Below are 20,151 nucleotides of genomic sequence, written 5' to 3' on the forward strand. Positions count from 1 at the left end.
GAGATGGGGCCCATTTTCCTGACTGCACGTTAAGTAACATAAGGTGTGTGCTTCAGTCATCACCCTCCCCAAACTGGGCATTTTAAGAAGGAATCAACCCGATCAGTATTTTAAACTAATGCACTGAATGATCAGCTAGAAAATAATTACACAAATGTGCGCAGTTTTCTTGGTTTTGCTATAATGGAGGAAGTTGTTAAAAGGGTTGTAAGATCACTGGCTTAAAAAAAAAAAAATCTTAACCACCACAGCAAAATCCTCCTCAGATCTGCTGTAGCACATAGGATTTAAGAACATTCAGTTAGGTACCAGCTGACTGAATTTTAGGCACATTGTCTCTTTCTGTTATTTGGTAGTGATGAAGAAAACTTGTGTATCTCAGCATTTCATGCCAAGTTCCCCACTGATTGGTCTTTTGTTACTTTTATAATGGAGTGGGAGTGATACATGGTTTTAGAAAATAATTTTTACAAAAGGCTTCGTTCAGACTTCCTTCTGCCTGCAGGACAATAAACATTAGGGCTGTGCTTTTCATCTCCATCTGCGGTTCATGACACCTATGAAAAGAGTATTTCCCTGCTGTGTGTGTGTAATGTTTCCAGAATTTCAAAAGCTGCTGCTTCAATATATGCTTTCCATCTGAAAATTCGGTGCAAGTCAAAAAATCAGGAGGGTATTGTTTCGATGTCATGTCATATCATTTATGCAAAGCAGCTTCAAGAGGAACTGAAGTAATAAATAACCAGTAGTTTTAAGGAAAATTTTCACTGAAAAATTCGTATTAAAAGATGTGGGGTTCCCCACTGGAATTAAGCTAATTTCATAAGCAAAGGATGTAATGATTTTCTTATATAAAAGCGCAATGAATTTGAGCGATATTCCCGTAATTGATTGCTTGTTCTGCATTCCTGGTAGGTGTAGCAGCAGATTGGTAAAGTGACATAACAACTATTTGCAAGTCTACATGCTATCTGATGTTACTAAGGTAACTAAATTGCACAGCAATCTGCTCTGAAGTCTATGAAGATAAAGTGGTCAGTGCCGCTGCACTTTGAAAATGTCAGGTATTGACCCTTTCCATATTACTTAGAATCTAATGAGAAGCAGAAATCATTTGGTCATAATATTACACATAGCTAGCAGGACTATAACATTCTGTATTTCTTTCCTTCCTCCCAGTTCTTTTTACAGAGTATCCTGCTTTTTACGGAGTATTCCTGACCAGCAGAAATAGTATACAAAGAAAATTCAGTGCTTGGTTGTACTTCTCCATTATTTGAAACTTCTGCAAGGAAGGTAACAGAGGAAGGTGTCTCAAAACCTTCCCAAAAGCTGGGAAGGATATCTGGACAAGCCTTAGGCAACTGAAAAATGTCAGGCAAAACAAACTGGAGCCTTTCTCTTTAAAACTGGCTTTATACTATGTACCAGGCAGCACTAAGCAGTGAAAATCATTCCTTGCATCCCTTTGTAGATCTCCTGTACTATGTGCTGAGCTGGAGACCAAGGCTATGTTAACAGACTTTAGTCCTGGATTTGGTATCCAGGGAATCTTGCCAATATATGCGACGTCTCCTGCCTGCCCTGGGAGACTGTCTTTTCCTCCTCTCACTCTTTGGAAGCGCTGCAGCAGTTCTCAGCCGTGAAGGAGAACTCAACACCTGATCAGGTCGGCAGACGGAGCCAGCTTGCAATCTCCCACCAAGCCGTTTGTAGTAACATGAGCGAGTAGGCACGGTTTGAGCAGCTCTGGGGCATGCTAACCGGCCACGGCCATGAGGAAACCAAGTGCTTTGCCAGTGCTGCGCCTGGCGCTAGCAGTGCCTGCTTTTTCCGGTCCCGGTGGGATGCTGCTGTCCCTTCCATTTTCCATCTAGGGTACTTGTGTCCAGTCGAAATGAGTTGAGTTAGCTTAAAGCACTTAAACAGTCGTAGCTAACCTGGCTTGTATTGAAAGACGTTAGCACTCGGACGAGCGGCTCGGCTGGCAGACAGGGGAGGGAAATCCCATTTGGGAATGGGAATGGGGCAGTTTAGACCAGCCAGAGCCGCGTAGCAGCAGCCCAAGGAAATCATGCAAACAAGCCCTAAGTGAGCCAAATAAGTTTTTCTCCCTTTTGAAGCATGTTTCGTGCCACGCTGCTCTGGCGATTTTCTCTCGCCGGTGCCTTTGCGGAAGGGTCAGCGTCCCTGCCCCTTGCCGCGAGATCGGCTGTCATTAACGGCAGCTGCTTGCAGGGCTCATAAACACCTTCCAGAAGCCCAGCAGGGTTTTGAAAAAAACATGAGATGCCACTTCACTAATGCTTATGTAATAGCAAAGATGAAAATCCGAACTGCAGTCATCTAAATAATGACCAAGGTCATCACATTTTTGAAAAGTCACTGTCCTAATACAATATATTCTGGGCAGATTGCACACCCCCAGTGCTAGTCTTTACGGCATCTTTCAACGCGGGATCTGTTAGTACCTGCAGAAAATCCTGTACTGGCACGTTTTTATGCACAATAATATAAAATGGTCAAGCGACATTATTTACACAGGCAGATAGCCAGTTTTTCACTCAGAAACAGATTCTCTTTGAAATGAGAGTTTCTAAGGAAACATAGGACACTTTGCTGGAAGAGCAGCTAAGCGATGTAAAAAGAGCTCGGGGGGTCCAGGGGAATGTGAAACTCCGGGTTCACTGTCTCCGACTGCCCTCAGCACCAGGCGAGCGGTTTGTCCCTCGATTAGCCGCCTCTCCACGCTGTGACAGCGTCCGTACCCCACTGCGATGGCTCAGGAAAACCCAGCTCTGGACAGGTTTGATAGTGGAGACTTTCTTTGCGTCAGACAACAAACTCCGCTCTAAGTCCTGTCCTCTTCCTTCCCTTTTGCTATCCTTTATAGTGAGATAAAACACAGCAAATGGGGGGGGGGGGGGATTCTTGCCTCTGCCGCGATGGCGATAACAAAGGGGCTGTTAAACGTGGATAATAATGTATTTAAGTGGCATACTGTGGAGCAGAAAGGGAGCTGCCGTTTGGGTCAAACCAGCGGGCCCAGCTGGGGGAGGAGGGTGGCAGTGCCAGGCAGGGAGGAAGGGAAAAAAACACCTCGCCTTCAGGAGGTTCCAGTCTTGAATGACTTAGAAATTACGGCAGATTCCCCCAAAACCTCAAGGGCGGCTTGGAAGCAAAGGCAGGGGGTCACGGGCGGTGCTGGCCGCCTCACGCAGGTGTTTTGCGGTGAGAGCAGGGCAGGTGCGGCGGGGCGGGGCGGGGCGGGGCCGCGCGCGTGCAGTCCCTCAGGCACCTGACGGTTAACGGTCAACGGCTAACGGTTAACGGGCGCCTCCCGCGACGGCCGCGCCGCCACGGGGAGGCGTTGAGGCTGCTTCTGGCGAAGGGCTTTGGTGGGACCCGGCGCCCGAGGTAGGCTGGCGGGCATCGAGCGATGGGCGAGCGGGGTGTGGGTGTTGTTCTCCGCTCTGGGCACCCGGCTCTGCTCCGGGAGCTGCTGCGCGGGTGGTAACGCGGGGCTGAGCGGCGCCGCGCCGGGAGGGCCGCTGCGCTGAGGCCGCTGCGGAGCGCGGCAGAGGGAGGCTGGCACGGGGGGCAGCGCAGGACAAAGCTGGTGGGTTTAGTTATTTTTTTTCCCCAGTTGAGTTAAGCAAAGCTGGTTAGTTGGTCTCGGATGTGCCCTGTAATTCTGGCAGTTTCCGCATAAGCCAAGCTGTTGTGAGACTGGCGCGGCACACCGTAAGGAACCCCGGTCTTGCGGGGAGTGAAACGCCGAAACGCAAGTGCGGTCTAGAGACATAGTTCTGTTACCTTTCAGTTCCCGAGTCATCAAGTGTTTTAATATCGAAAACAAAAGAAGTTGAAAAGAACAACACGCTTGTATGAAAAGGGCAAATGAAGGGAAAACATCTCTTAGGACTCCTGAGCAGGAAGACGTTACAATGCATTATCTGCTGTGTCCGAACTCCCTCCTGCGTGTAGGAGTATCTATTTGTGAAGTGGTGCAAAATAACAGGTTAATAAAACCGTGCTAACAGGAGTTGCTTGCTACAGCATACTGTTACTAAGCAGGGTAATTTGCATAGTGCCTATTTTAGAAACCCTAAAGTACTGTGAAAGCCTAAATAAGTCACAACTACTGTATGAAAACAAGTTATGATCATTATTCACACGGATTACTCCTAAAGGATATGCTCCTTTAAATTAGTTCTCGCTTACTAAATTAGCTAGGAAGAACAATCTCGTGTTAATATTTAGCTGCCCAAGAGATGTAATCAACGAGAGAATAAAGTTATTGTTAGCGTACTGCTTAATTTTTTAAGCCATATCATGCACCAGTATATGGAGATGCTCCTAGCCTTTCTACAGCCCCTTTTGCCGGACATGTGGCAGTCTGTGTTTAGATGTATGCTTTGTTAATAACTGGTTGAAACTGTTACTTCATCTTTGCATTTTTGAAAATGTCTGCATTTTCTTGAAAACGTGATTTCATGGATTAGTTGATTGTATCATCCTAGAATAGGAAAGCGCTTTCCCCGAGTTTCTGGAAGGATTAACCACAGAGTTGTAGCCTTGCAAACACTCTGGATAACTGAGTTCTTCACTACTTAATTCGTTTTTCCTCTCCTATTCCTGTATTTCTGAAGAAATCTGTCTGAACCAGCTGCGTTCTGTTCATCTGGCAAAGAAACAGACGGATCTAGAAAAGGCAGCATTTACCTTAGCTGTTCTGCCTGTTCTGTGTGCTCGTTAAAGGCATGTGGAATGACTCCCTTCATCCCCTTACACCTTCAGAGCTCTTCTTTTCTTTTTGAACAACAATTTCTGCCCCGTGGTGGGTTGTTTTTTGTCTTTCGCCTTTCTCTAAAATGGTTATTGAGAAAAATCTCTCTAAAACTAAATTTCCGGGACCCTTGGGACTTTTTTTTTTCCAAAAAAACCACTTGCTTATGCTCTCGGCAAGTGATCCACTGCTTAATTAACTTAGGTTTTGTTCCTGAACAACTACTTTCCCTGGGGATTTCCATCTTAATAGCAGAAAACTCAATGCTTTTATAAAAAATGGTGAATACCAACTTTAACAGCTCATTGGTTGTTAGTTAGGTGCTAAATGCAGGACGACTTCTCATTATCAGCTGAGTTTTACCACCACGTGGAGCAGAAAAGCGGGGACTAACACCTTTGCCCATTTAACGGGCTTAGCAGTCTAACGCTGACATGTAGAGTGTTTCTGATGCCCTAAACCCCTCCGGAGTTCAGCACAGATGGATTCTGCGATGCTGATTTGAAAAATAGTAAAGCTCGAAATAGAATGCAAGGACACCTTAGAAATAAGAGTATCTGTAGTAGAAGTAAATGCTGTCTCATGTTAAGAAGGTTAGAAGTATGCTTTGATCTTAAGCACTGCTCTGCTTTTGTTAGAAGACTTTGTGGTGGTGCGTGGTTTTCTTCCCCCCCCCCCCCCCCCAAAGGAGGCGGACTAATGAATATGTTGACTTTTTCTCCACTCACAGCTGGCTGCTCAGTGTGTAAATCTGCTTGCCTTCTATAGGTCCTTTCTTAGGCTTAGAAGTTCTTGTATGCTATTCTGCAAGAGACTGCTCCTGAGTTTCTCTTACAGTCTGCGCTCTTGCTGTAGTTTATAAGTTTACTGATTATGTCTGTGCATATCCAAATCAATATAATTTCCCTCTATTCCTTCCCAACTGAAGGGAGCTGCTGAGCTTTGTCCTTTATAGTATCTGAGCTACTACTATCCATTTGTTCAGCAAACCTTGTAAGCACCTTAGTGGATCTGCGTGACTAGCAGGTTTGTATTTGTTGTAAGGGTTTGCACTCCCTGAAGGGTCACAGCTTCCTGAAATCACTTACAGCTATTTAACAGATAGGGTTTTTCAGGAAGGCTGCTCTTGGGAGGTAATGATAAAACATATCCTTCTGTTCCGATTTACCCTATTTTAATGATGCTGGACAGTGATCATAATGTGACTGTAAGTCGGAGGAGTCTTTAGTATGCCGGGAGTTCTCTTTCTGGGTCTCTACCTCTGCTGTAGTTGTTTACTTTTCTACCACTTGTGTATCCTTTTAAAAGAGGGTGAAATCCTGAAGTGCTCTTCTCAGTCATAGAGTGCTTTAGAGTGAAAAACAAAGTTAAAATGTTTAATAGTTAACAGTTGAAAGAAGAATAGGAAATAAATACTTTCCTTTTTTAGTAGAGGAACAGTTTGGTCGTTCCATATGTCAACTGTGGAACCTACTTCCTACTGAGGAATATAATTACAAAATGCTTTGAGCCTCTGTCTCAAGGTTATGTTTAGGACTTACTAAACAATTATCGGAGTCTGATAACCAATGATAAATTACAGGAATTGGTCAGAGGTCACTGAAATGCGTTGGTTTATAATCATAGAAATTCAAGTGCAAGTATTAATTTACTTCAAAATGATTATAAAAAAATTGAAAAATAATACTGAGGGGAAAAAAAAGTTTTATGAGGGATCAAAATGTTACAGTGCAGTTGTGGACTACTAGGGAGCTGGATTGCTGCCCACTAGCACAGTGCAGTGAAAGTTTAAGCTTGAATGTGATTGTGATCCTGTTCAGAGTGAGCCGAAAGAGACCTCCTGTACCCCAGATATAACAAATATGTTGAGAACACAAATAAAGATGCTTTGGTTTGATTTTGGTTTAAAAACATTTTTTTTCTTGCACTTTAGTATGTGCTGTTTGGCTGAGTTGTTCATGTTTTGAACAAAGGATATACTTGTGTTAGTCTGACATTTTAGCATGCAAGGTTTTAAGTGCTAATGATGTAATCAGGATAGTAAATATAACTCCTAGCAGGAAAACAACCTTACTCTCCAGTAAGCAAAGTCCTAGGAAATTTTGCGTATCTGTGCATAACTACTGAGAGCTTTGGTGTGTTAGTTTTACCTGTTCTTAAAGTCTCTAACAGCCCTGTGATGCTTGCTTAGGCAAGTATCTCTCTGTTCAAAAACTACATATTCCCTTCTGTAGAGCAGTGATTTTCAGTATTGCAGTACCCTGAAAAGCCTTTCCTACTGTCACACCAATAAGAAGCTTGTGATCTAGAGTTAGGAACGAATATTTCAGCTTGTGCCCAGCCATTAAGTGTATAAGTAGTCATTTGGAATATTTACACAAATAGACAGTTTGCTTCATGCAGTTCACCTAAGTGTGCAGGTCAAAGCTGTACTGGCAGCATTTAGAGAACAGGAATTTTCAGCCAGTCTGTTATCCCATTGCTTCTTTTTGACAGAAGTATTTTTTCCCCCCTGCTATTCAGAGCCTATTATGAAAAATACTTTTAAATCAGTATTGAAGAGGAAGAAATGTACGAATGTTTGATTTCTGGATGCTGAAGAGGTGATTTGAAAACATGGAATGAGCAGAAAAAGAGAAGACTACTGGAGTTCTTCCTCCTGACTCTTACACTGCTTGTCACACAGTTACTTCAGGGGAAAATCACCCCAGAAATGCTTCTGAAACTTCTCTTTCAGGACTTTTTCCAATTATCAACTGAGGTTTACCACAACACAGCAGAAAGGCAGGAAAGAAAACCTCTGCACTTGCAGTGGGTTTAGCGGTCTGATGCTGACACGCAGAGTATGTTTGATGCCTAGAAGTGTTTCTGATCCTAAGTTCAAAGCAGGTGCATGCTGCAAAACTGCCTTGAAATATAGTAAAGCTTGGGCAGTAGAATGAAAGAGCACCTTAGAAATGGTTATCTGGCTTAGGATACTTTTTCTTCAAAAATTACTTTAAATGCATAAGTTTGCCTTTTCTTTGCTCCAAAAGTCTAGATTTTGAAGGTTTTTACTGCTTGAATCAACCTGAAACTAATGAATGGTTGGGGAAGCTGTTATTCATAGGGTTTTTTGCTTTTTTGTAGAGTTCGGGATACCGATGCAGCAAAATAAAGCAATGTAGAAGTGAGATATGAAGGCTGAGAGGGAGAGAACTATTTTAAATGTACCTCTTTCTTCCCTTATGGAAGTTTGTAAGAAGTCACCTGAGTTTTTCCATAAGTAGGTTATTGTTTTGTCCAAGCAATGGGCTAGTCTCTTTTTATTATTATTATTTTCATAAAAATGTTTAGATGGGTAGAAGACTCTCCCAAGGAATTTTCTTCTTCTTACTTGTGTAAAGTGTCCTTTTTACCAGAAAGGGAAGGGGAAAGTGTTAATCCATATCTTCTTATTTATTTAACACCTAGAGTAATGAAGGATTACCAGCCTCTATTCCAGTTGTTATGAATTTCTTCAGCTAGGATGAGCTGGCATGATGCTGTGCCTTAAAGCAGAAAAATACTACAATATTAAATTGCTTAGGCTTACCTTCAATATAAAGAAATATTGGAAACATATATCGTGCCCCCCGCTTCTTTTTTTCCCCTGGCTTCCTGATACCCAGTAGTCAGTTTGTTATATTTCTGAGCTATCAAAGTTGAATCAGAGCCATAAAGAAGGTGTGTATGTTTCAATCCTAGAAGGCAAGGATAAATTGCTATATAAAGACAGATGATGCAAGTACTACAGCTGGATATTTTGGCTGCTCTCTAGTAGCCTCTATAGTAACCTGGGAGTGATTCTGCCAGTGCATAATGCTAAGCCTAATCCTTTTGTTTCAACAGGCATGGGAAAGCTAATTCAGGAATTCTTGAAATTGTGGAAGACGTGCTAGATGTTTCTGATCCAATTATTCATGTTGGGTTACTCCAGTGTGTAGCGAAGATAGAAAGCATAGCAGATCATACAACCCAAGGCAAGTTACTATTATTACAGTACACAGCTGGGTTTCCTACACATACATGCATTCTGTAAATTGGCAACAGGATTGTATGGACAGCATTAACTGCACTAGAAAGGAGCTAATTTATATTTCTGAAAGCTTACAGCCTTACAAATTGTTGTGCTGAATATTTAAAATAATCCTGAGAATAGTCTGTCCTCACTAATTATCACAAGTCTTTCAGGTGCTGCATAAATTGGTAAGGTATTCAGGCTCCAGGTGCACCTAAGTTGCTCAAAAAAAACAAAAATGAAGAGAATTCCTATATCTCATGATCTGATAACAAAGAAAACATGCAAGATCGTAGTGGTTGATTATAAGAACATGCACTAGGGCATAGCACTGTTCTGGTGGGTGGATGTGCCTGCATGTGAGCTGCTGTACAAGGATGGCCTTTGCACTGCTAGGGTTAAGCTTGTTGACAGGAACTGAAATGCATATCAGTGTCAGAATAAAGGAGATCTTGGCATACTACAAACAGTTCCTACTCTCTCCAAGAGGAGAAGGAGAAAAATGCAGCTATCCAGAAGGAAGTCTGTGCATGATTCTGTATCATATTTTTTGAACTACTAATAAAAGCTTTGGAAGGCGAAAATATGGCAAAGTTAGAACTCCCTCTAGAGTCTGTATATGTTGTCTTCAAATCCGCACAGAAGTTTCACCTCCTTGTAACTACGTTTCAGTGAAGCTAGTCTCTAGTTACTTCAGCAGTCCAGGGAAGCTCTCATAGGCAGCTCTGGTGCATGTGTGCTCTGTGTAATGCCAGAGAACACAACCTGCACCTGAATCTTACAATTATCTAAATAAGATCTTTGGCACTGTGTTTGAAATTCCTTTCTATTTTCCCTGAAAATAGTTAATTATAGAAGTTTTAATTGTTAGAAACATAATATGGCTTTCTCAAACTAATTGAAGGTGTTTAGTATACCATGAATGTTTGTATATTTTCCATATAAACTGGCTTTTTGATTTCAAAGGTGCAAAAGCATCAGATGTGAGAAATGTGACTGAAAGCAGCAGGGACACCATTTTCCAAGTGGGGATGAACCGTTCTGGTGTCTTGGCAGTTTTTTGAAAGGTTTTGAATCAGTCTGTGTTGGAAAAAAAATAGTCATGTTAAGCTGTAAATCTTCACTTTTGAAGTTAAGCATTTGTTGTTAACTTTCTGCTTGGTGTCGCCTTTCTGCTCCTTCATACCATCCTTATGAAAGAGGGCAAAAACTTCTTTATGGCAGCTGATTTGGGAGAAAAGGTTCATGAGGTTAAGAGTACTGTTGTGGAAAAATCATCATCATATTGGTCAGAAGCCATAAATAAATTTCTCAAAAAAACCCTGTGTTGCCCTTGTGAACTTAGCTTACAAAAGAAAAGTTCATTGCTTTCTGGAAAAGGACCAGGTAAACCAAAGCAAATCCTGAAGCTTAAGCTTTGTTAGATTAGTTTAAATGTAGGTTAGGTCTGTATCCATCAGAAATTCAAACTCTGAAAAGAATTTATGAAACGAAAACTCTAGTCTGGTTTCTTCCATAATACTTGTCTTTATTCATAGAAGAACTACATCTTTTTATGTCTCGGTGAGTTTGCTTCTAAGCAATTCATGCTTGCATGATTTTTTTTTTTTTTTTTTTTAACTTCTTGGAATACTGATTGGGCAGTTGTGCATAACTTTTCTTACTGTCTTTGGCACCTTTATGACCAAGTAGGCATCTGTGCATGAAGAGAAGCACAGAAATGTCTAGTTAAATAAATCAGGAAGCAGTATTCAAAATGATGAGGAAAAGAAACTTAGTCACATTGTGATTCTTAAAAATTTAGAATCACAGTAAAAAGTATTTATGTTGCTCAGTAGCGCAAAAAAAAAAAAAGCCATGTATTGTAGTTAACTAAAATGAACCTTCAGAGGTTAAAAAAACCCCTTGCTATAAATGTTAAAGCTTCTTGGTAGCTCCACTGAATCATTTAAAAAATCAGATTATCCTAAACTGACAACATAAATTTGCCATATCAAGCACATGTGAATATGTTTGGTGTCAAACAGTAATTTCTAATAATGTGTACATCCCACCGCACCTGTTTCTGACTACACTAATATACTATTTTGGGTTCTTCCTGTATATGCGCATAGAGTATTTCTTTCTCTGTGACCAAGTGATCTGCTGATGCTGAAGTTCTGTGGCATGATTTTTAGCTACAGTTAACTTGCAGCATTTCCATGTAGATTTTTTTCCAATTGTCAATATCATTTGTGCTATTTTTCCTTTATTCTTCTCCTGTCTAAGTTATTTTACTGTTCAAGTAAAATAGCAAAAAGACTTTATTGTTGCTGTGAAATTTCTTATCTCTTACTTCAATATTATAAGTCAGATGTGGAAAAATATAACGATGTGCTTTAAGTTAATATCCTAGAATAATGCAATGTCTATATAAGTCAATGATGACCTTGGCAGCATGGTAGTTTCTTTTAAAAACTGCCTTTTGGGCAATGTTTGTGTGGAGTGTGGTGTTTTTGTTTGTTTGTTTTTAATACTCTTCTAGTAATGCAGTATGTACTGAGATCTGGAATGAAGACAAGGCAAGATATGCAAAATCTGTAATCTCTTAAGGTATAGCTTGCTTTAAGCAAATTTAAGCTATAAGATGTACCTTTGTATTTCTTTATCGGAAATCAGATCCTCTCAGTAGAAGCTGGGCAATACAGACACTAAAAATATTTCCATTTGTTAAGGTATAATAATTTTAGATAAAAATACTCTTCCTTTAATGGCTTCCTCTCAGTAGCAAGTAACAAGTAGAAGTAAATAGGGAAGCTGAGGAATGTTAAGAAGAGAGAAGATTTCAGGGGAAATTGAGTTACACTGCAGCTATGTTAAATCAGTGTGAGCTGAGAGAAGGCTGTCAAAGTAAGCCTGGAATGAGGGTATAAAGGAGTAGAGACACTTGTGGTATACAAGTAGGAAGAGTAAGGAGACAACCAAGTGATGGGTAGTTATCTTGTTCCGCAACCAAAATTCTTATGCTGTAAATGTAATCTGAAATATGGAGCAGGTGCACACTTTCTTAATTAAACCTTTCTGACCTCATTTTAAATATATGCAACTTTGCTGAAATTGATCTGGTAAAAAGGAAAAGCAAGGCTGAAATATCTCCTGAATTAAGAGAAGGGATATATGAGCATGCATTTTTTTGTCTCTAGTTTTGTTTTCTGAATAATATGTTTTTATGTAGAAACAAACTTCTTATCTTATGAAATACCAAGAAAATAAAATAAATTGCAGAATATTGATGGTTGACATGAATGGTTCTGTAATGGCCACTAGAGTCAGAAAATAATAATCTTCAGTACAGTCACCTTGCAAAGCTTTTTCTTTGGTCAGATTTTGTTTCAGTCCCTATTGGTACATTCTCTAAAGTACAGAGCAAGGGTTTTGTAATCAAGTCTCTCATTCTGACTCATCGTTTGTATTCCTGGATGTTTTTTCTCAGCTAGTTGGTGTGCTCTGCTGTGCATCTTTTCACATCTTCCAGCTGAATCGTAGTTAAATTAAAATGATTGTGGCCTTTTTGAATGTTTTCTTTTTGTGGTTCTTGTGTCTTAAAATCTTAGCTCTTCTGCAATATCCAAAAGCAGAGCTGCAAAGGCTCTTACACTTAAAATGCAAAACATAAGTCTAATGATCTGCTACAGCAATTTCCTGTAGTTATGTTAAATCATGTTTTGTATCTTTTGTTTTGCAAGTGTAAAGTATTATTCCTTTCCTTGTACTTTTTCAATAAAAGTAGATGTGACATGCACACTTCCTCTGCATCTTTCTTTGTGTGCTCCATTCATATTTTCAGGCTTTCCTTAGAAGATTTGGGGCTTCTAAAGCTACTCCTATCTTCCATGTGTAATAAAAATTCTTTTTCGGGAATAATGCAAAGAACTTAGGTATTTAATATGTTACTTGGAAGTGCAACTCTGTAGGTATGTACTCTAATACTCCAGTGTTGGTAAATAACTGTAATCAAGGTTGATGTTCGTGAACTTCTTGTTAAGGTAGTGCTTTGTAAATGTTTTGATCAAAGCGTGTTCCGAAGAATGCTTTGAAAGTTGTGTTCTGAAGATCTGTGTGATTGTGGCATTTTATCCTCATACTTTACAGATGACAGATCACCTCAGCTGCCAAGTACCCAGGAGAAACCAAGTGCCTCTCTTACAGGAAGGTCGCTTGACTGGTGTGGAGAGATTTTTAAACAATAGAGATTTACTTTTAATCACCCAACTGGGAAAATGCAGCAAAAATCTCCAGTATTCATCTGAATCGATACACAAATGCTTTCTGCTAACACAATAAATAAGCATTCATAAAAATCTTTATAGAGAAAGAGGCAGATGCACTACAAATATTCTCACTGACTGAAACTTGGATCTGAGTGTGAATCTGATCAGAACTGACTTACGCTGTTTCATCAATGTGCTCAATCAAGGCGGCCTCAAACTTTGACTTGCAGTTTATCAGCTGGCATTTGTTGATGTTCTAAGGGCATGGCAAAAGTATTCAGTTAATGTGTTTTTGGCTGATTTATTGTCTGTTTACAGATAATATGCAGATAGGAAGAGGTAAGACTTATAAATTATTACCAGTTTGCTCATCTGCATTCATGAGGATTGCCTGTTTCAGGTTGCTGACTTGGTTATAATGGATTTCTCCCTGTTTGCTTGGATAAGATCCTTTAAAAGCTGAAAATTGGTTGTTTTGGAGAATATTTAAAACTAGCATGAATACTAGTGATTTTTTTTTTTTTTTTTTTTTTTTTTTACTAACTGATTATAGAAACAAAAGATTAAAATCTGTATTACTCATGGGAATCAAGAGTGTTTCTGTTTATACTGAGTAGGAGGAGGAAAGGATATTTTGGGTGCAAGGAATACATAGGAGCTCTGCAGGGAGATAAATATGAAGAAGATATCCTTGACTGTGGTCTGGTCTTAAATGTGCAGTTGGCCACTGAGGTACCTTTTGTAATGTCAAATGTCAATATTGTCAGGTTGTGTTGTATGGTTATTTAAATCTGTTTGTGTTCTCAGTCGGTTCCAAGTCACTCTCCCCGTAACAAAGTACTCTAAGTCTCAGTTATTGCATTCCGTGTTGAAAGGCAGAATCCTACCCCAAGTGAACACTAGAACTATGGGGTGAGGCTGTGCTCACGTCGGGGCCTCCAGCTCAAAAAGGATGTTGGAAAAAATGATGGTCTGATGTAGGGCTATGAAGACAGTCAGGGGACTGAAGCACCTGATCTGTAAGGTTGATGGAGGAGCTGGACTTGTTTTGCCTGTGGAAGCTTTGAGACCTTGACTAAGCAAAGCCCCGGCTGACACGACCAAATGTTGGCGATAGTTTTGCTTCTGTCAGGAGGCTGGTCCAGGGTGTCTGCAGGGACTTTTTCAACCAACACCTCTATGATTATGTCAGTTGAGCACGTTCTCTTTAGTATGAGTGGCTATATATAGAATGCGTTTCCAGTGTTTGTTCTGTTTTTGCCACTGGCCCTTCAATCATGGAAGCTAAGAACAAGTTCTGAAACGTGCTACAAACTTGATATCTATCATAAGTTACTGCTTATTTAATGGCTTGCTCAGTTGTCTATAAGCTTCTAGTGCTTTGAAGCTCCAGTGGAGAATTTGACTTTTAGAAGAATTGCTTTCAAGGGAGAAGCTGATATTAGGGCAAATCAGATCAACAAAAGCAAGTTTTTCCCATTGCTATTAATAACGAAGATTAAAATACCTACTCTTCAACTATATTTATCACTATTAAATAATCTCAACTTCAGAAGATGGTTGATCTTGTTTGAAGAGAGGTGGAGGTGTTGGAGTCTTCTGCAATGCCTGTGAATATACAATTACTTTTTCCCTATTCTATCCAGTTTCAAATCGCAAAATGGGAGAAGCATACTCTTTTTAAATATGAATAAATAATCAGGAACAGATTATTGCACTAATGGGAATATAAAAGGCAGAAGATGCTTCCTCACAAAGATGGTTCAGTGGGGGAAACGGCTTCAAAAAAAATCAAAAGCATGGCACTTCATTTCTTGCTCCTTTTGATCTTGCCTTAATTTTGAAAAGTTCAATTAAGTTTTTAAAAAAGAAAGAAAAAGACTTTCTTTTCTACTGAGAGCCAGCCTAACTATTTTTTCCTCACTTTCCAAACCCTCCAAAAAGAGATGCTTTTTGTGTTGTGGTCTCTGCACCTAGAAACTAACAGGAAGGTGGTATATAATTTGTTTTCTTAAAATAATTCTTTAGAAGTAGTAGATTATGGATAATATCTCTTCTACAGCCTAAGCCTAGCTACTTGTGCCACAGGCAGGCATCATCAAACATGCCAAAAAAATCTATTAACAGTGCTCTAAAACTCTACCGCTGTTAGTATGAAAGGATTATGCTGACTTTCTCAGTCTGTTGTGGATGAGGTTCTTGCATACAAATATGCATTTACAGCTCTTCTTGCTTCTGCCTTCAGCAGAGTTAGTCTGACCCAAGCATGTTGCTGTGTTAATTGAGCTGGAAGCTAATCTTTCAGTCTTGTACAGGTTACAAGACTGCTATGAACTGGAGGCTCCATTCCATTAGGGTAGCCTGTACACAATGCTTTTCGGGGGAACTTGCAGCCTATGTTAACTATTTGGGAAGAGAACACAAGCTATGAAGTTTTCTTTGCAACTAGAACAAGTCACTTTCTGGTTTATGTTACCTGACCCCTGACTTTTATTAGAGAAAAAACACAACACTCCCCCCGCTTCCTTCTCCCCCCCCCCCCCCCAAGCCTTTCTAGAAGTGGGAGGAAAAAAAATTTCTCTACCACTCTTTCTCTCAAAGAATGTGTAGCTTCTCAGCGTGAAGAGGCATCCCAGTGGTGTTTTCTCAGCTTACAACAGAGAACTGGATGCCTATGGATAAATGTGTTTTCCCGGTAATCACATGTCAGAAGTGTTAAGTGAATTTGGAGGGAGCTCCTTATTAACTTGGACAAAATTTACCTCTCCTTTTCCTCCTTTTTGCTTATTGAACAGAGATAGGATTGCTTGCTATTTTTCGAATCTCTTTAAATATTTTTTTTACTGATGCACAGCTATATCACTAGTCCTTCTAAATTTCTGCTGAGGTTTTTTTTCTTAATCTTTCATGTCTGAAATTCCTGATGGAAGGTAGTTCTAGGAATTATGGAAGTAGAACTTCTGTTGCTGGATTGTCATCTGATGCAGGATCGTTAACACCAGAGCAGCTTGATTAGCATTGGCCTTTAAAAAAAGAAAAAAAAAACCTAGATGTTTATTTCTAACTTTATTTTTAATTTTGAAGATGAGATATCTTAGCTGCTCTATTACTTTATGAAACCAGAAATTCAGAGTGACTTCACTCAACCAGTCCACCTGATCCTGCAGTCAGCAACTCAGACTGGTGGTATTTGCCTGCATGTTTGTTAGGCTGATTCAATTGTGTAACCAAGCGTTTTTATTTGTACAGAATCAGTAGGTAAGTGATCACTTTCCAACCTGTTTGAGATAGATGCAAGATAAATGAACAGAGTATTAGTTTTTATGCTACTTCCATGAATATTGAATGTGAAAACCATAGCTTATCAGATGTATTGAGACCAAATGTTTTGCAGTGAATTAAACTAGAAAGAAGAATTACTTCCAAGGAAATGTGAGCATCGTAAAGCCAGTTGTTCTTCTGTGTGCTTAAATTAGGTCAGGTTCACCCAGATTGATTCAAGCAAATATAATTGTTCTTTCTGGGCTTGCCTAATTACAGAGAAGGAACTAATAATGATTCAGGGCTGGCTCTTAACTTTTCAGCTAATGTGGTGTTTTGTATCAAATTCTCTTTTCTTCACTTAAAATGCACACTTCTCCTGACACTATCACCAAAGCTATTGAAAGGAGTATCAAATAATGAGACTTTGGGATTACTGCCTTTCATAGTCATTCCTAGTATATAATAAGATATCATGGAACTGTATGCCTGTTCACTTCTGAGCGTTGTATTTTTCTGAATACTGTGGTCTTGTGTTATTTTCTGCTGGTTGACTATACTATGACTTCTTGGAGTGAGCAAAAAAAAAAAAAAAAAATTGTTGGATAATTGTTTCTCAGATAACTGTCACAGTATTGTCTTGATTTACCAGTAAATAAATGCATAGAGCAGTCGTCTTGTTGTATTAGAAGTGTATAGTTGTGGCATTTCAAGGTGCAGCTCACTAAGTTGTGTTTTACTGAGCCAGTGCCTAGTCAGTGTCTGCTGTGGCTGTGCAGCATGCTGACAGGGCTCTTCCAAAGATTTTAATATCCTTAGGACCTTTTTTCTCAGCAGTTTGGAAATGAACTCTGAGGATACAAAGCAATCTTACTGCACTTCCCTAAGAGGAAAAATGGTTTATTATGTACACTTCTTGCCAGCTGTGACTCTTTTGTATTTGGGTATGGTATCTTGGTGCCAGGTGGATACAGTATGTAGAATTTTGAGGTTACCAGAGGTGTGGTGTCCCCTTGCCTGCCCCCCAGCCTGCCTGGCTGCAGACTTCACTGTGCAGGGTGTATTGCAGTGCAGGAAGCTCATCAAGCTCCTGGAGAGCTAGAACTGTGCTTTGGTGAGCTGCTGCCAGCAGGCTCCACTTGTGCTGCTCCCATGGCGGCAAATGATGGAACTTCTAACTATCGAGAGTAAAAGTGATTGGAAAAATCAAACACAATTCTCAGTTTTATTGGCTTTCTCTCTGCTGCATGTCTATTTTTATTTATATATATATATATATACACATATACACACACATATATATGTATATATTTTTAAGAGATGGAGGCCTTATTTAAGGATGCTAAATATGCAAGCATAAAGGTATTCAGCAAATGTTTTGGAAATGAAGTACTAATGTCGTATTCTGCAGTAAGTGATACACAACTGTAAGTATGAAATGGCATCTCTGAGAGTTGTATTTAAATATCAACTTGAGCATAACTCAGTTACATGATCTGTTGTGGCTTGCTTTCCTCATTACCTGCTTTGTACTAAAATAGCAGATGAATGAATAAATATACAGATTTCCTAATCTCTAACAGCAAGACTCTCTAAAAGGAGCTCTCTCCTTTCACTGAGGGAAAGCTGGAGGAATATCTCAAATTGTCATCCTGGTTTAGCTCTACAGGTATGGTGAAACAGATGACTTGAACCCATGGAGTCTAAATATCTTTGGCTAGAGTTATTAAGAAGAGAAATCTAAAAATAAAATGAAGCATTGTTACTTGTTTTGCTTTTACTATCTTAAATAATGCCCCCATCCCCCAAGTCCAGGCAATTTTTTGCAAGGATGACTAGTTAAAAAACAGCACTGAACAGATAATATGTCTAACAATAACTAAATGTAGATGCAACATTTAAAAAAAAGCACGTTTTAATTATTTTTAGTCCAGAGTGGAAGATTAAAGGGTGTTTTAAATAGATGTCAAACAACCATTACTTTTGCAAATTCATTATTCTTTGTTAAGATAACAATTAACATGTATATAATGGGACTGAAACAAGTTCACCACTCATAAGAACAAAGCTAATTAGAATTTTACTAAAAGTGTGTGAGCGTGTTTGAAATTGCCTCAAGCAGCAGGGAATGATAGAGGATTCAAGTTGAACTGACATTGAGGAAAAAAAGAAGCTGTCTGAAGCAGCCAAGGCTAACTACTGTTCCCAAGGAAAAGGGGAGAAAAACTTAGTTTGAAAGATGTGAACTTGTTCTGCTATTTGTCTCATTTGTTTATTAAATAGAGGTGTTTAAATTGACTAGTTAAATCTGAGCCAAGCTCATGGGGGCCTATGTCCTAATAAAAACAGTGCATCACTGGTCTGTTTATTGGTGTGGGTTTTCTCTTGCAAATGTTTTTTTTTTTTTTTTAAAGTAAACTAAATAATACACAATTCAGCATGTACTATTGGTGTAAAGCTTCCATATTTCCTTCCAAAAATATGCAAGTCTGTTGCATCACCATCAGCTTTTCCTGTCTTGTTCTTAATTTCTGTAGAGCTGGATCACAGTAGAAATACTTCATTCTCTTGGCTGTTTATGGTTACTTTCAAAGTGTTGTTTATCCACTAAGTAGTAATGGAGACTTCAGTAGTTCTGCATTATTCTTGGACCTGTTTCTCTAATATGGTGGCTGTTGTTGTTCTGCCCTAATTGTAATAATGACAAGTTAAAATCAAAATTCTAGTCTGAATCTTTCATGCTTTGCACTGTGCTCAAATGCTGAGCATCCATAAGTCCCAGTGTAACTTCCTTCATGCCTGTAATATGGCTTTCTGTAATACCTGAAGCCAGGCTTCTCTATCATGTGTGTACTTAAAACTTCTTAAATGGTAAGAACTTCAGCTATAGTGCTTGGTAGTTCAGAAAATTCAATTACTTTTCTCTGGACTGCTTCATTTATTAAAGCACTGAATGGATAGAGGTATACTCGGAGGAGAGCAGGGAAGAGTGGTTGTTCCTTTCCTAGCCTTGTGTAAATAGAAAATGCTGGTTTTGATTATAGAATTAAGCCTAGAAAAATAAGATAGTGTTCCATGTTGCAAACAGTACTTCTGTTGTAAGACTGTTTTAAGGGACCATACTATAAATGTCTTTTAGAGCAGCATAATGAGATTGTTAGAACAGATTTGGGAATGAAGTATGCAGAAACGTGATCAAATAATAAAAAGCTCAAGACTTTTAAAGCATTAATGTTTATTATTTACTATTAATGTTCCCTACTAGGAAGTAAGGAGATGATACTATTACAGACTGCAAATAAGAAGGCTTCATCAGGAAATCTGATGAAGTATTTTAATGTGGTAAGGGATTGGTCACTTGAATTCTGACTTCTCTGAGTATTGTTTAGGCAATATTAAAAACAACAAAAACCCCTCCTAGTATTGTATCGCTTGAGCTTGGTGCTTAAAAATCTTATGTCCTGGTACAAGTTAGAGCTGTAAACTTTGTTTCATTAATTAGTCTGAAACTGGGTTTAATTTCTAAGCACATCTTCAAAGTGGAAAGTACGTTGGTAAAACATCTTGAACTGTATGCAACCTAAACTTTTGATAACTAATGTAATATTTAGGAAAGCTTAATAGGTCTGGGGTATAAAATAAATAAAAATCAAAGAGGTCTTTGCTTCAAAGGAGTGTAACAAATAAGAGGATAAGAATGATATAATAGAAAACTAATTTGGAAGTACCAAAGACTCACCAGAAGGATTGGGGGTGTGTGTATGGAAGTCTGTTGCAACTGCCTGAAGAAATGGGTTGAAAGTGATGGACAA

The sequence above is a fragment of the Dromaius novaehollandiae genome, chromosome 9 (assembly GCF_036370855.1).
Source record: "Dromaius novaehollandiae isolate bDroNov1 chromosome 9, bDroNov1.hap1, whole genome shotgun sequence".
Taxonomy (NCBI): domain Eukaryota; kingdom Metazoa; phylum Chordata; class Aves; order Casuariiformes; family Dromaiidae; genus Dromaius; species Dromaius novaehollandiae.